The sequence below is a fragment of the Emys orbicularis genome, chromosome 2, assembly GCF_028017835.1.
Source record: "Emys orbicularis isolate rEmyOrb1 chromosome 2, rEmyOrb1.hap1, whole genome shotgun sequence".
NCBI classification, from domain to species: Eukaryota; Metazoa; Chordata; order Testudines; family Emydidae; genus Emys; species Emys orbicularis.
In genome coordinates this window covers 272,870,413-272,886,347 of record NC_088684.1, presented here as the reverse complement: position 1 = coordinate 272,886,347, position 15,935 = coordinate 272,870,413, and positions in this window count along the sequence as shown.

The following is a 15,935-nucleotide window of genomic DNA, read 5'->3' as shown; positions in this document are numbered from 1 at the left end:
CTGCACCTCTGCATTGAGGTCAATATGAATTGAGACCCCATATTTGAGGGAAGAACTTGGACCACTGGGACAAATCAACCCTGACATGGGCAAGATTAACTCCCACTGATTTCAGTTTCTCTCACTGACATTTTCCTTGTATGTAATTTCTTGCTGGTCTAATATGTACTGCTACTAGCTCCACAGTGTTATTACTGATTAACATGACATCTCACAGCATGTCTACATTCAATTCAATTCAGTTCACTGAGTTTCTGAATGAATAATTACCACAAATTACAGCTGGTCAAATGTTGCAGAAACAGAAACGTTCATGTGAATTCTGGATGGGTGTTTGTTTTAACTATCGCTGGTTGGAAAGTGGCAAAGGGATGGGGTGCTGCAGTGAAAAATCAAAAGCTGAACATTTTCATCTGAAAACTGAAAAGTTTTGGCCTTTTCCATTAAAAACTGAAACTTGCAGTTTGGAAATGCTGCCATAGTGGAGATGTATTTTGGGTGCCTCTTTCCCCCATTCGCCTCTATGGGCTGGGCTCCCTAGTTGGATTCCATCTCTCATGATGTACCATGCTCTTCCCTCTTTCTGAGCCACCAAGGTGTAGCATGGGTGTCTCTAGCCATGACACATCATGGAAGATGTAATTCGACTAGGAAAAAACAGCTCATAAAAGAGACTGGAGACATGAGGCACCTGAGCTATTGCTTCTATGATGCACTGTATTAGCATTTCTGAAACTATTTTTTTTTTTAATTTTCTGCTGTAGTTTTTCAGTTTTCAGCCAAAAACTATTTGGTTTGATGAAAAGTCAAAATTTTCCATTAAGCAGACACTCAAAAAAAAAAAAAAAAAAAAAGTTTAGTTTAAAGCCCAATTTTCCATTGAAAAACAACTTCCACCAAATTTTTTTGAGCATCCCTAGTTTCAAACATTTCATTCCTCTTTTTATTTGTTACTTACAGACAGCCATAGAACAAGGTTTTCATTTGCATGAGCGTTTAGACAATGACCATTCTTCATAAAAGTATTTGTATTTGCATATGAATCAACAGTATTTATTATATGATATTATATATACCATATACCAACAGTATTTATTATATGATATTATATTGTTCTCCTATTTAAAAAATAATCCAAGTCAGGTAGCAGAAATAATACCATGTAGTATAGGTGACTACCTTCAGACCATGGATAAGGAAGAGCAAATGGCCTTATTAGAATTGAGTTGTTCATGAACTATCCATAAGCTAAATATTGCTTTTCTAAACTAGTTGGTGAGTACTTAATCACTAACTAATGCATTAGCAAAAGCTATGATTGATCCTAAATGGTTTGTGAATGGACAGAAGGTCTAAATTTCTCAGATAATTTATTTGCAGCAAATAAACTGTCAAGCAGTAGGGTAGATAGGGAAAAGGAAATAACTATCTTGGTATGCTGAGAAGACAGCCTCCAGAGCTAAGTTCCTGGTGCTACTAGGTGTGTGCCTTACCCTGCAATCTCCAGTCTTTCAATAACCAGTCTATAGGAGGATTCCAGTTTTCAGCAACTCCAGAGGCACTTCAGGTTCAGCCTGCAACTACTGCATCTCGGGAATTGGATATGTGAAGTTCCCAGTTGTGGTACACTTGTTCTTTCTGTTATGATTTTTTCCTTGACCTGGTTTAAGGGTGAGGTTTTCCTGTCCCAGAGGACAGTGGGAGCAGGTGAGACATTTTGAAGATTGAGCAGCTGTTATTCCCTCCCAGGGCAAGAGAGGGGGCTGGTGAACAAGTTTAGGTGATGGGGAAGAACATCTGCACTAATACATTACTACTAAAAGTGAAAATTAGCATCACCATAATAACATGATAATTCGCACAAGCTACTGGAAATATGCCCTAAAACCCTGACCTAAAACTACTCTTCACCTTTTGTACCTTTTTCCATTCACCAATAATATTACAATATGAATTAAGTTTGCCTTTCAAGTAGGACAGCCCTACCCCTGGGATATACTACTTTGCTAACTTGTCTTCCTTACATATACTTTATCTATTTTTTCTAATTGAAATCGTCCATAATTACTATTGTGAAATGGAAGAAAATTGCACAGCAATTATTTAATTGCTATGTCTAAATTCAGGTACTGTATAGAATACATTTGGCAGCAGAAGAATGAATTAAAATATTACTAAGAGTTATTTTTAGTTTGTGGCATGTTTAGTGACATACCGTCAAGATAAGATCTAATAGAAAGTGTCCATTACATTAAGAGTTTATGTTTAGATAACTTATTACAGGAAGGTACTATGTGCTACTGAATGATTTCTACACAACGGCTTTATTTTATATTGTAGCTGTCAACAAAATATCTTGGATTTCCTAATGAATCTAAAAGTGTATATTATCATGTAGAATTTGTTATTCAAATTCAGGACATTGAAAAGATAATATTATTTTGTAGTAGGGAAAGATGGTGCTTTAAGGCTGGTCCTAAGTCCAACGCTGCTCAGTTCCTGGTTCCATCCAGACCAGAGGCATTCCGGGAGTTATAATTCCCACGGTTCATGGGAATTTAGGAGTCACAGCAAGGAATGCTGGGAAGGCAGGGTGTATATAAGCTGCTGCTGTTTCTCAGTGTGGGGAAAGACTTGGAGGGAGCAGGAGTTGCTTCTAAGTCACTTCACTAAGAAGGCTTTGGAAGGAGTAGGCTAGGTTAGAAATTAGAAGAAGTCTGGGAAGAAGTAGGCTGTGGTGCTCTTTGGTAAGGAGAACAGAAAGGAAGGGCCTGAAACACAGTTTGGGATAAGGCCTAAGATGGAGGCAGGCAAAGGGTAAGCATTCTCAGGCAGGGAGAAGTTTATGTGGACTTTGGTAAGAGCTCATAAAAAGAGCAAGCTGTGGGATGGTTCTGGGTGTACTTAGGAAGAGTGTTGTTGGCTACAGAGAGGTACACAGACATAGCCAAGTCCTGAGTGGGAGAAAAGGGACTGTGGAGACTTGAAGTAGAATCAGGAGGCTTGGGGTCAGACCTGATGCTCTTTTCTTGTCTAGGGCCCAAGGCCTGGAGTTTGGAAGATGGAGTTTGGAGGCTTTCTCTTGATTCACATAGAACTAAAGGTGTCACTGCTATACTGTGGAGAGAAAAGGGAGTTGAGGATTCACTGGGAACCAAAGGAAAAAAATGTTGCCCAGGGAGAGAGGAACTGGGTGAAGAGATGCCTCCATTTGGACTTTAGGTACCTGCCATTTTCATTTTGATTTTATTTATATGGACTATCCTTACCCTGGAAGGGGTAGAGTTTTGGTTTAGCTTGACAACTAAACTATCTTTCCAGTGAAGAAAACTGAGGCAATAGTTGCATTCAGAGTTCAAAAAGCAAGAGCATAAGGGTACACCACGCAAGAATAGTCCATATCTGTTTCTTTTTATATTGACTGGGTATTAATTTAGTTTGACACTTTGTGGTTTATTAGTACATTGTTAAACCTTTATGGGCCCTATTCAGTTGTAACATAATCCTTAAATCTGCTAGGCCACAGGGATTTTGTGGGCCTACTGGGCTCTGCAGTCACTAGGCTGTATCTGATACAAGATATGTCTACACTTCAAGCTGGAGATGTAATTTCCAGCTTGATCAGACACACTCACTCTAGTTCTGATGGAGCTAGGGCACTAAAAATAGAAGTGTAGCTGCTGTGGCATGAGGGACTAGCCACCCCAAATATGATCCTATAGGAGATATTCAGCATGTACTGAGGCAGCTAGCCCATTGTGTTGCTCATGCTGCCACGGCTACACCCAACCAGAGCTAGTGTGGGTATGTCTCCCTGAGCTGGAAATGACACCTCGAGCCTGAAGTGTAGACATACCCACAGATGGAGACACAACTACTTCCTAGAGGTTCTCATCACTCAGACATTTGTTTCCCTTTGCAGGGAAACCTGATGAACCATATAGGAATGGCCATAAGGTTCAGGAGATATAATATTCTAACAAGCAGGGATAGCCCCCCTTGGCTGGTAACTATTTCAGACTTCAGTCGGGGGAAGTAGAAAGAAGCACTATGGCAAAGATTTCCTGAGTGCCCCACAAAACACAATCGTGATTGGGTGTGTAATAAGAATGAGTATGGAACAGGATCACTCATCTTAGACAGTTAAGTTTAACTTTGTTTTAAATCTTCCAGTTATTAGGTTGGATTGAGATGGTACATTTCTCTACCAGACACAGCCACACAGAGAATTTTCTTCAGCCTTGCCAGTAGAGCTGTAGTTATTCCTGGGGGCTGCTCAGCCCATGAGTGTATGTGTGAAGGGACAGTGAGTTGGGAATTATGGACCGTGGGAAGCAGGGATAACCCAAACTCCCTGGAGTGTAGCTTTTATGTTGTTTTTGTTTGTTTTCCAGAGCAGGCTGCCTTTCCCCTGAATATGTCAGCTTGCGGCGAGGCCAGAATTCACAACATTCTGCAGACTGCTTAGCTTGGAAGATCACAATGAGCCAGTTCTACTCTCATTTACACTAGTTTTCCGCTGTTGTAATCATCAACATTAGTGGAGTTACTTATGTCTTTCACTGGCGTAACCTGGAGATGAAACAGGCCTAAACTGTGAATTATGCCTGACTAAACCATAAGGGCCAGACTTCTAAAGGGTGTGTACATGGTTGAGCCAATGCTGTTCCTGGTTTTGCATGACTACATACATATATCTTTTATGTGCATCATGAAAATCTGGTCTTATTATATTTTGTAGGATGCTTCTTGCATATTTAAATATGAATTTATTCTTTAAAGGCTATTTTTGTCCACCTTAAAGAAATATTTGTGAACCCTCAAGAAATATGTCCCAGATCCTCTCCTGGAGATCTACGCATGGAACAGAATTGAGATGATACCCTGGAAAGGACGGATAGTCTAGTCCATCAGTCACTGGAGGGGGTCTCAGGAGACCTGCATTCATTTGCCAGTTCAGTCACAGACTTCTGTGTGATACTGGGCAAAACGGGGATAATATTCCTCTACCTTATGAGGGAGTTGAGCGGATAAACTCTATTAATGATTGGGAGGCACTTGTGCACTGTGGCGAGGAGGGTTATACAGGTACTTAGATAGATAACATAGCATCATCCCCTGTTCTTAACTTGGGCTTCTGTACACAGATCATCATACAGCAATGATTTGTACTACCATTCTTTGGATCTCCTTCCACGAGCACTATTCAGTTAAAGGGAGTTAGGTGCCTACTAGGGTTTTCAAAAGTGCCTACGCAGGTTAGGTGGCTATGTGCATCTTTAGGCACCTAATTACCTTTGAAAACCTGACCCTAAGTGCTGAAGTCACTTTTGAAATTGTGACTTAGGCTCCTCTGTCACTTAGGGCCAAATTCACAAATGTACTTAGGAGCCTACATCCCATTTAGGCACCACTCACATTTGCAAAGCCACTGTGCACTTGTCGCCTAGGACTCCGCTAGTCAGTATTTGCAAAGCTACCATAGTCCTGATATCACCCTGAACTAGAAGACTTTTCAAAAGCCTAGCAACCCTGAAGAAAGATTCTCAAACTAGGCAGGGGGATGCCTTTCCTTGTATCATGACAGCCCAACGGTTTGGGGCACTCACTAGGGAATGTGAGAGATGCAAGCTCAAATTCCCGCTCTGCCTGCTTTGGGGCAGTGACTTAAATCTGTGTCTCCTAAATGATTGCCCTAACCTAAGGGGAATAGAGACTGGCTCCTTAACTGGCTTCCATGAATCCTTTCCTTAGGCACTGAAGTCTCTCCAAGCATTGTATGTGGCATCTGGCTTGTGGCTGAGAGTTCTGATGAGCAGCTAAGGCACCTACTAGTTAAGTGACTTTGTGAATGTGTCACTTTTGAAAATTTTTCTCTGAATCTTTTTTCAAGAAAAATGGCCTTGATTCAGCAAGGTACTCGGGGACTGATCCAAAGCCCGCTGAAAACAATGGGAGTCTTTTCACTGATTCAACAGGTTTTAATCACGAATGTAGTCTTACTGACTTAAATGGAGCTACTGAAATGCTAAAAATTAGGCATTAATTTATTATATATATACATTGTAGAAGAAAAATTGTACATTAACATAAAACTTCTTTCCCATCCTTTTATATAAAAAGGAAAGAAAGAAAAGAAATGAGTAATTCTCAGTCTGATTTTTCTCCTGTGGTTTGTTTTTCAGAAACATTCCAGAAATGTATTCCAGATGTTTTCAAATCCTTGTAACTTATTTTCCATACTATATATAACTTTCTCTATCATATCAGCTAACTCTCTCTCTCTCTCTCTTTCCATCGTCTTAATTATTACTTTTTTGACTTGGAGGCTCAGATGAATTAATTTGGCATTCTTTCAAAAATGCCTATTGGAACTGTATCTGCTAATAGACATACTGTTGCAGACACTGGTATCTCTCTCTTTGTGAAGTTATTAATTGAATAATAATATTTAATCATGTTAGCTGGGTTTTAACAATGTAACGGATATCAACTTATTACATCACTATCAAACCAATAAATAGGCTTTTTAATAATAAATTAGCATTGTGTGCAGTCACACAAAAATCTCTTTGATAAAACACAAATTATAGCCTTATCTACCATTCATAAAGCAAAGTGTGACTAAAAATGTATATCCCTTGGCTGACTAATTATGAGTCAGTCCCTTAAAAATTCACTCTTAATAATGATTTCTGAGGCATTATTTGGCAATTTTGTCATTAGTGGGGTTTGCTGTCACTGAAAAGAAAGTGGCTGTCAAGTCCCCACAAAGAGAAACAAACTATTTTAATGAACTCCGGGGTATTTCCCCCCCTCCTTTCTTTGTATCATTTAGATGAACTTGGTCAACATTCCATTCTCCTCATGAACTAAACACGTGAAGTTTCACCCTTCTCTGGAGCTGCCGCTTGGCACTGATGTTTATTCACTCCTTCCTGAGGTTACGGTTATGCTCTGCAGAGTTGATGGGAAACTGCCACTCTCCAGTGTTATTACTGGAAGGAAAGTGTGTGGGAATGAGCCAGAACTCCACTGGGGGTTCCAGATGCTCACTGAGAAGAAACAGATTTTTTTCACGGCCCTGAAGTACCTACTCAGAACTTGTTAAAACTCTTTTTATTTGGGGTGGTGATATTTTCTCTTGGTTGACTAAGTAAAAATAACCCACAGCAGTCCTGCTTCTAACAATATCTGAAGCTCCCCTTTTATTTAAAGGCACACAGTCGGGATTCAGATGGTGTTAATTAGAGCAATGCTGCTTTTTGCCAGCTGAGTATCTGGCCCATCGTGTTCTAACAAATATAGATGATATAAGTTCATAATGGGGGGAGGGATAGCTCAGTGGTTTGAGCATTGGCCTGCTAAACCCAGGGTTGTGAGTTCAATCCTTGAGGGGGCCATTTAGGGATCTGGGGCAAAAATCTGTCTGGGGCTTGGTCCTGCTTTGAGCAGGGGGTTGGACTAGATGATCTCCTGAGGTCCCTTCCAACCCTAATAGTCTATGATTCTATGATAATACATAGATTCTCTAAAAGCCCTCACTGAGCCACATAATAATACCAACAATTTTCATTTTGAAAAGGAGATAGGTGAGCCTCAGCCCCAAAGGTCCAGATCCCAACTCCCCCAAAGCTAGGTGGTTCTTGGCTATGGGGCATTCATTTGGCTCATTATGGGTGAAATCCTGACCCCTCATGGAAGTCAGTAGAAGTTTTGGCATTGACTTCACTGTGAGCCAGAATTCACTTTGTAAGAGAGGAAGGCTCTCCATAAAGTGCAGTTCCAGATCTAGGTCTGAACTTCTCCGAAGTTCAGGGCTGTTTGGATTTCAGGGTTTATTATAGGGTGACCAGATATTCTGATATTATCAGGATCATTCTGATATTAGGAACTTTGTCTTAAGTAGGCAACTATACCCTCCCCCCTATCCCCCCAAAAAGTGTCCCAATTTTCCACACTTGCTATCTGGTCACCCTATTTATTAATTATTAATTATTATTATTATGGCCCTCAGAGTCGTTAACAAAGATCAGGGCTGCGTTGTGCTAGACCAGTGGTTCTCAACCTATTTACCATTGTGGCTGCATCCAATACTACCTGTATGGCCCTGAGGATGTCACACAGGCCGCAGTTGTGGGCTGATTGGGCCACTGGTTGAGAACCACTGTGCTAGATGCTGTACACACACACAGTAAGGGAGAGTCCCTGCCCCAGAGGAATTACAGTTTAAAAAGACAAGACAGACAAACTATGGGAGAAGTATTGTCCTCACTTTGAGGTGGGAACTGATGCACAGGAAGATTAAGAAATTCACCAAAGGCCATATAGGAAGTTTTTTGCAAAGCTACAATTTGAAGCCATGTCTCCTGACAACCAGGCCAGTTCTTTCACCACAAGATCACCCTTCCTCTCGGATACAGGCTTACCCTGTTTGCAAACTCAAAGGGAACAATTGCTTACATTAAACAAAAGAAAAGAAAAAAAGAGCAGCATTTCAGTAACATGTACAGTGTGTAGTAAATACAATTACTCTAAGCAGAGTACACCACTTTGGAAGCATGCCATCATTATGCCTCTACTTCTGAAGTAAAGAAACAAGCTGTCTTTGTTCTCCTAGGATTGAAATGTCCAAATATCAGAGCCAACATTTGTTAAGTTTGTTAGGGATGGGGGAGGGAAGGGAAGAAGAGAGGTTTATTTTGTAAACACTGTTCTAATTCAGAGTTTGTATAATTTCAGAAAACAAAAATTAGTGCTTAGGTGGTAGACAGGATGTACCATGAATAACAATGCATCCTGTGGATATTTACTACCAAGTGGTGTTTAACTGAAAGGAAAGTGGGAGACACTACAGAAAGCAATTCCCATCCATTTCTTACCATTAAAATCAGGAGCACAGAAAGGCCATTTATGGGAGTCTTATTGAAACAATACGTTTCCAAGTGCCAAAATGATGACATCACACTAAACAAGGAAGAAGGAAAGGAACTATAACTGCAGGCTGCTATGCCAAGGGCTTTGTTTTGCTTCCACACTAAGCACAAAATGTGGCAATTTTTCTCAAGAATATAAAGTTCACACATAACAGAAAAATATACTAACCCCCCTCCCCCCCAACAAACCAGTTTTAAAAATTGCTAGTTGGTTGAAGACGCTTCTTATATCTCAGCTCTTCTGGTGTGTGTGTGTGTGAGTGTGTGTGTGAGAGAGAGAGAGAGAGGGAGAGAGAGAGAGAGCTATTTGGTTAGCATTAGGGGAAAAAAAGATTTTAAACTAATCTCACTGTAGTTAGGTAACTTAAAAATGGGTCTTGTTTCAGCAACAAACTAGCCCAAGAAGACATTTTATTTGGGTGCCACTCAGTCACTTCTTGCAGTGCAGAATCCAAATATATTTTGGGGTGCAACCAGGTTCTAAAACAGTGTCTTTAAAAAAAAAAAGTTTTGCCTGTAGATAAAGGACACACCCAGTGTTGTAAGATTACCATGTAAGGCTTCAAAGAGCCTGGAAGGGCCAGCACTTACATCTACATTGAACTCATTGCAGGATTAGAATCTAAAATAGTTTTGCACATTTAAAATAGTGATGGAGCAGTGAATCCCAAACTGCGAATCTCTGGGGTTAAATTGTGATCCTGCAGAAATCCAAAGGAGTTTTGCTATTGATTTCAATGGAGTGAGGACTTGACCCCTTGTTCTTTCACTTCCTCCCATATTAAAAATATACTGCAGCATTTTACAGTAATGGTCCACTACACTACATCTTACATTTGTAATCCTCAATATTTTAGGTTATTGATGCAGTATATTTTACAGTGTTACACAATGTTTCTGTGTTTTTCTTAAAGTCCCAAATCTTGGAATCATGTTGTTATGTGACAGGTTTCAAAGTAGCAGCCGTGTTAGTCTGTATCCACAAAAAGAACAGGGTGCCACAAGTACTCCTGTTCTTTTTGTTGTTATGTGAGCAACTCAGTTTTCATTTTTAAAAAATGTAAGTTTCTAGCCTCATGGTTGTGCAAAAAAGCTTCAGATTATGAGTCGTAAAATCTGAAAACCTAAAGGACAAATAAAATTTACTGTTTTTCAAAATTTCATTATTTTAAAGCCACTCTCATGATTTGGGGGGCCTGACTTGTGAGGTTTGAACACTGGGGATTGGCAGTGCTGATTAAACATTAAAACAACTTTTTGTGTGGTATTTGTGGTACTGCTTCCAGCTAGAAACCGAGATGGAAAAGATATGAAAAAATTATAACAAAAAGAAAAGGTGCATCAGAACATTTTAGAAGCTTAACCAAGGTTTGGTTTGAGCTCATTTCTAAAAATGGGTGTAGATCTGGAGAAAAGGAGGTTCTTAATTTATCTGGGAGGGGTCAGTCATTCCTTCCTCTAACATTCAGAAAATGCTCCTCTGTGGATCAGAGTCTCTCTGGTAGGATCAAGTCCTTATTGGCTATTAATACTGCAGAAGTCTTATGTTTAATTATGCTCCTTCCTTTTATATTAAGAATATTTAGAATTCACTAGTTTTTTCTATTTGGAGCTTGATATATTTTTTGTATGACCCACTTCTGACTCATTTGTAAATTACAGTATATCACAAATTACAGTATATCTGGAAAGAGTTGATGTTGCACTGCCATTTATGGCAAACACCATGAAAGCTGTTCAAATTTAAAGACAGAGAAAGTCAAATCCAGGGCCAGATCTTCAGCTATACCAATTTACAGCAGCTGATGAGCTAGCTGAATAGTTTAACTATTAACTGGTGTAAGAGAGTGGTGTTTCCCTGGAGATTTTCATGGGGCTCAGTAGAAAATCTCATCTGGTAAATGCCACAAAGTCATTGCAATTTGAGATTTCCATGGACATTTGCTACGAGAACTGTAAACATGACACAGTAGATTACAAATTTAGGATCCATATTTTGAAACTTGCCATTTCATTGCTCTCACTGATTCAACTGATCTGAAATAAACTAGTAAATTACAGCAATAGGAGCAATACAATTCCCAGTCTGGGTATACAGCTATATTAACAATTAAACTCAGAAGGGACAGTGTGCGTATGTGTGTATATATATATATAACTCTTCCCTGCAATAACTACAATTACTCTTTTCTTGCTGAGTGTGAGATGTTCTAAAATAATTTATTACAGTTTATACAATGTAAAGTCCCATAGATAATACAAGTAATTATACCTTGATTTTTTTTTTTAAAAAGCATCAATTCAAATAACCAAGCCCATAATCAATCTGTCTTGCCCATTTTTTTGTGAACTGCAAGGTGAAATGTGAGCTGTGTTTTATTTTGTTCTGGTTTCTTGTCCTATTTGTGATCTAACTAGCTCAGCTTTTTCAGAACCTGGTATGTGATGGGTCTGAATACAGAAGTGTCTGGAAGCCAATGCATATTTTGGTACCCTGGATTCCTCTTTTGCCAGGTGTTGAGACTCACCTGAGGTGCCGAGCACTCAGCTTGGGCTGATTTCAGTCCAAATTGAAGATGTCCCCTATGTTGGAGGAGGTTGATGCACTTCAAAGGATGAGGCTTGTGCTGGGAAATTTAAGTACATAAAGATGACTATATATTTAAAATTAAACATGAATGATATAAATAAAGTATCTGTAATTTGGTATGAATGCACCAATTCAAATTAATTTATGGCTATGGAACTAATAAAATGATGATGATCTTCATCATACCTAGCTCTTATATAGCAATTTTATTCATAAATCTAAGTGCTTTACCGAAGGGGTAAGTACAGTTATTCCCCTTTTTATTGAGGGGAAACTGAGGCACAGAGAGGCAAAGTGATTTACCAAGGGTCATCCAGCCAATCAGTGGAAGAGTCAGGAATTGAAACCACATTGTTTGAGTCCTAGTACTACTAGCTAAGCCATGATATTTTTTGTGTCTCATTATTTTTCCTTAGCACCTTAAATTTGCGAATGTGTCACAACCCTGTGGCTGGAATATTTTAAAGGATTGAACTCACTACTTTCAGATCTAGAACTGATGAGTTTTTGCTACATGAACTAAAGAGCAAGCTCTGTTAGCTTAGAGGTGGTAGCACACTCAAAAACTTCTTACATGGTCCAGCTATGACAAGGTGACAAAGACAGACAGTGGGTTAATGTGGATTACCATAAAACTGCATTGGTATTGCTTGTACTGTGTATATTTGTAGCTAAAAGGATTCCTTCAGCTTCTATAGTTATTCATCTTTCATGAGAAATAAATGTATATTAATAAATGGCATTTAACACATAAATGGGTGAGCTACTTGAAAACACTGATGATTTTCAATCCAGGCTGCAATCCGAAGTCCTATAAGGCTCACTTTTATGATCTCTCCCATTTTGAAAGAAATAGAAGTATAAACTCTGTATTGCTTTTGTGTTAATTAAACACCTTTTTATCCTGCCCTAAAGAAATCTCCCCCTGCCAATTTCTTCCTACAGTGAACAGCAGCCGATCAAAAGAATAAAAACTAAAAGGTTATATCAGAAGCTATATAGGAGATATATTATAATTTCTGATATAACTATCAGAGACCTGGGAAATGCCTCAGTCAGATTCATAAAAGCAATGCCAGATTCAGAGGAAACTCAATTTGTCAACATTAAATAATTCTTAAAAATTTCAAATGATTGTCTGAAAGGGAGGATTTCCACCGTAGTATTAGCGATAGACACATAGATTAATTCAATTATGTTTTGCGAATTGAGCAAGATTGCTTGAGTTTTCAAACAAGAAAACAGAATTTAAAAGTTACTCTTAAAAAACAATAAGCCCTGCCACAGTAATAGCAATATACTTAGTGTTTCTCTGTGTTTTATGATGTTTGGATTAGAGCTGGTTGGGAATTTTTCAACAAAACATTTGATTATCAGAAAATATGGATTCATCAAAAGCAAAGCTTCTTATAGAAATGTATCCGTTTCGATGACATTTTCATCAGGAAGGTTTCTTAGGTACAGGATGGAGTTGTTGATCAAACCCAGGCTGGGTTGGCTAGGATAGCCAACCGCTCATTGGTAGGGTATTAACAGGGGATGTGATAGATAGAGGTTCAAATCCTTGGTCTAAGTCAGGTATAACACACACTCAAACCTGGGTCTCCCACATCCCTGATGAAACCCCTAGCCACAGCCTACTGTCTGGTATGGGGGAAGTACCTCTCTCACATTTTTTTCCACACTTTTTTTTTAAAATATGTCATTTTTGTTACAATGCAGAACAAAAGCAAATGTAAAAACCTTGAATTGCTTTGCAAAATGGTGTTTTCTGGACAGCCTTAGTTTGGATAGACACTTTGGGCCTGGTTCTCTGTTGCAATACACCTTGTCTAATGATATATACCTACTTTGCACTGGTGTAAAGGACAAAAATGCTGAGGGCTGGTGGAGGGCAGGTGGACACACACAATAGACAAGCAGACCCATATGTAGACTTTGTAAGCAAATTATTTTAATTCAAACAGTAAAGCCAAATTCCTCTTCCCAGGACCCAGCTCAAGCAGTAGGGGTGAGCATGGGGTAATCTTTGCAGGGGAAAGGGAATTGCAAGTCCTAACGCTTGGCTATGACACAGCAACAGGGCAGCTCTACAACTACTTGCAGCTCTACAGCTACTCCTCCAACTGCTCGCTGGAGTAGTGCCCATGCCATAATATGAGAAAGATCAGAAGAATGATGGATCATCCCACCCTTGCCCTGCCCGACATGTCTCGCTATTTATGGCCATGAAAAGAGCTTCCATTCAGTTGGGCTGTGCACTATATAAGGAATGCAGACCAGCCTCACCATAGCCATGTGTAACACATGCCTGCTTGGTGTGACACTCTGTCCCTCTCTAGCGGCAGCCAGACCAGCCTCAAATTGATGAGCTTTCTGCAGCTGTGGCTAATAGCGCAGGCCACAAAGGCTTATGCATTAAGCTCTAGATGTCACAGGTTTGATCCCAGCTACTGATGACCAGGGTTTGTCAGTGTTATGCTTGCTCTCTTTCTCTTGTGTAGGCAACCTACACAGGTTACATTACAAGAATCTACTGATGACAGGTCAGGCTTTGCCCCAGATGACAATACAAGTAAACATAATGAATTCACAGCAACTTACAGGAGCAGTGAGTTATAATAACTGAGTTCTGGAGCTCAGAATTTCTAGCTTCTATTATTGGCTCTAACACTCACTCGCAGTCTGACATTTAACTTTGCAGTGGGATAACTAAACTCTCTATGCCTCACTTGTAAAATAAGTATAATAATCTGAGATGGTTGGTAAATGCGGAGAAGGTTCAATAGAAAACAGTGCAAGAAATCCAATACACTTTTTCAGAGAAAGAAATGTTCTTGTTTTTCATGCAGACATATTAATAATGTGGTATAGTCATTTATTTGCTGTTGATTTAGAGAAATAAAAAGCACCCATCCATATGTTTTGAGCACCCAGACAGTTATTTAAAATCACAAAGCCAAGATATCATACAACCAGCTCATTCCTCCTCAGGGTTGCTAACTCTTGGGGTTTTATCATGCATCTCGTGGTATTTGATGTTATTGTTAAAGTCCTAGCAGCTGGAATCAAAAGATTGCATGAGAATCTCAGCTTTCAGGTGCAAAAGAAAAAAGAAAGTTTCTAAGCCTCATGACTGAGGAGAACTTAAAAATGGGAGACAAAGGCAACCTCAAGGCTCAGAAACCAGAAAGTGAATTAAATGAACCAATATTTATTCATTTATTTTTAAATCTCACAATTCTTAAGCTAATCTCCTAGTTTTTTAGGGCCTGAATGGTGAGTTTTGAAAGTTTGCGGTTGGCAATATCATGTAGCAGCCTCTAAACACCCTCATCATCAGCTTGCCCCTCATCATCAGCCGGTTAGAATGCCATGCCATGCCATGCCAGCCACCCCCTCTCTTATATTGATCGGCAATCTAGCATTCGTTCCTCAGCTGACCACAGTTGTCGCAGTGCATTGAATGGTAAGAGGAGGTCTCTCAGGTGGGCATGCATTCTTAATTATTCTCTTCATCATAGGGAAAAGGGGGGAATTGTGGGCCTGAACTAATTACTGAGTACAAAAACACTGAAGTATTGTTACTGTTCTCCAGTGATTCCCATTTTTCCCTTTTCTTGCCTCAGTCTAGTAATATTTATTCAAATGGCAGTTATGGACTGATGTCTGTGTTCCAGGCAATAATTCTGAAGTCCACGCTAACAACTGCTAACAGGATTATTTGTACTTTGCTTGAATTTTCCCAGTAAGTAGCGAAAAATCTAGTTTGATTTTCTTTGTATGATGTTGTTAAGTGTGCCTGCAGTGGCTTCTTTTACACAGCCACATCAGCTGGGCAGAAAGAGTAACATTTCCAGGTTGAAATAAAATAGTAGGCAAAATACCTTAGAAGTAATAAACTTTTCTTAGTAAACTGTAAAAATAGAATCTTTTCAGTGTCCAACAGCATATCCTGGCAGATTACTAGGGTATAAATAATATATCCTTTCAAGCAAATGGACAATGTGTGATTATTGGAAATAGACCATGTCAACAATCTACCTAGGGATATGAGAAAGATTCCCCTCTGCTGCCTATAACACTGGTATTCTACTCATTATAAAAACACACACTGGTATATTCCAGGGATTTAAGCTAGGGGAAAAAAAGAGGAATGCAGAAATACACAAAAAGCCATGTGCACAATATAATTGTGACAAACTAAAGAACAGGCCAAAAATTGTGAAAACAGCAATAAGAAGCTGTAGATGAAAGAGTTCCTTAGGCTAAACTGGTCCAACCACTACTTGGTCCTTTTGGTTCATTCCCATATGTGTGCAAGGCTAATGACCTATCGGTTCCTAGTTAATAAAGAGCAATAGTTGGTAAAAGAATCCATCCCCTACCAAACAGAACTGTTTCTTACT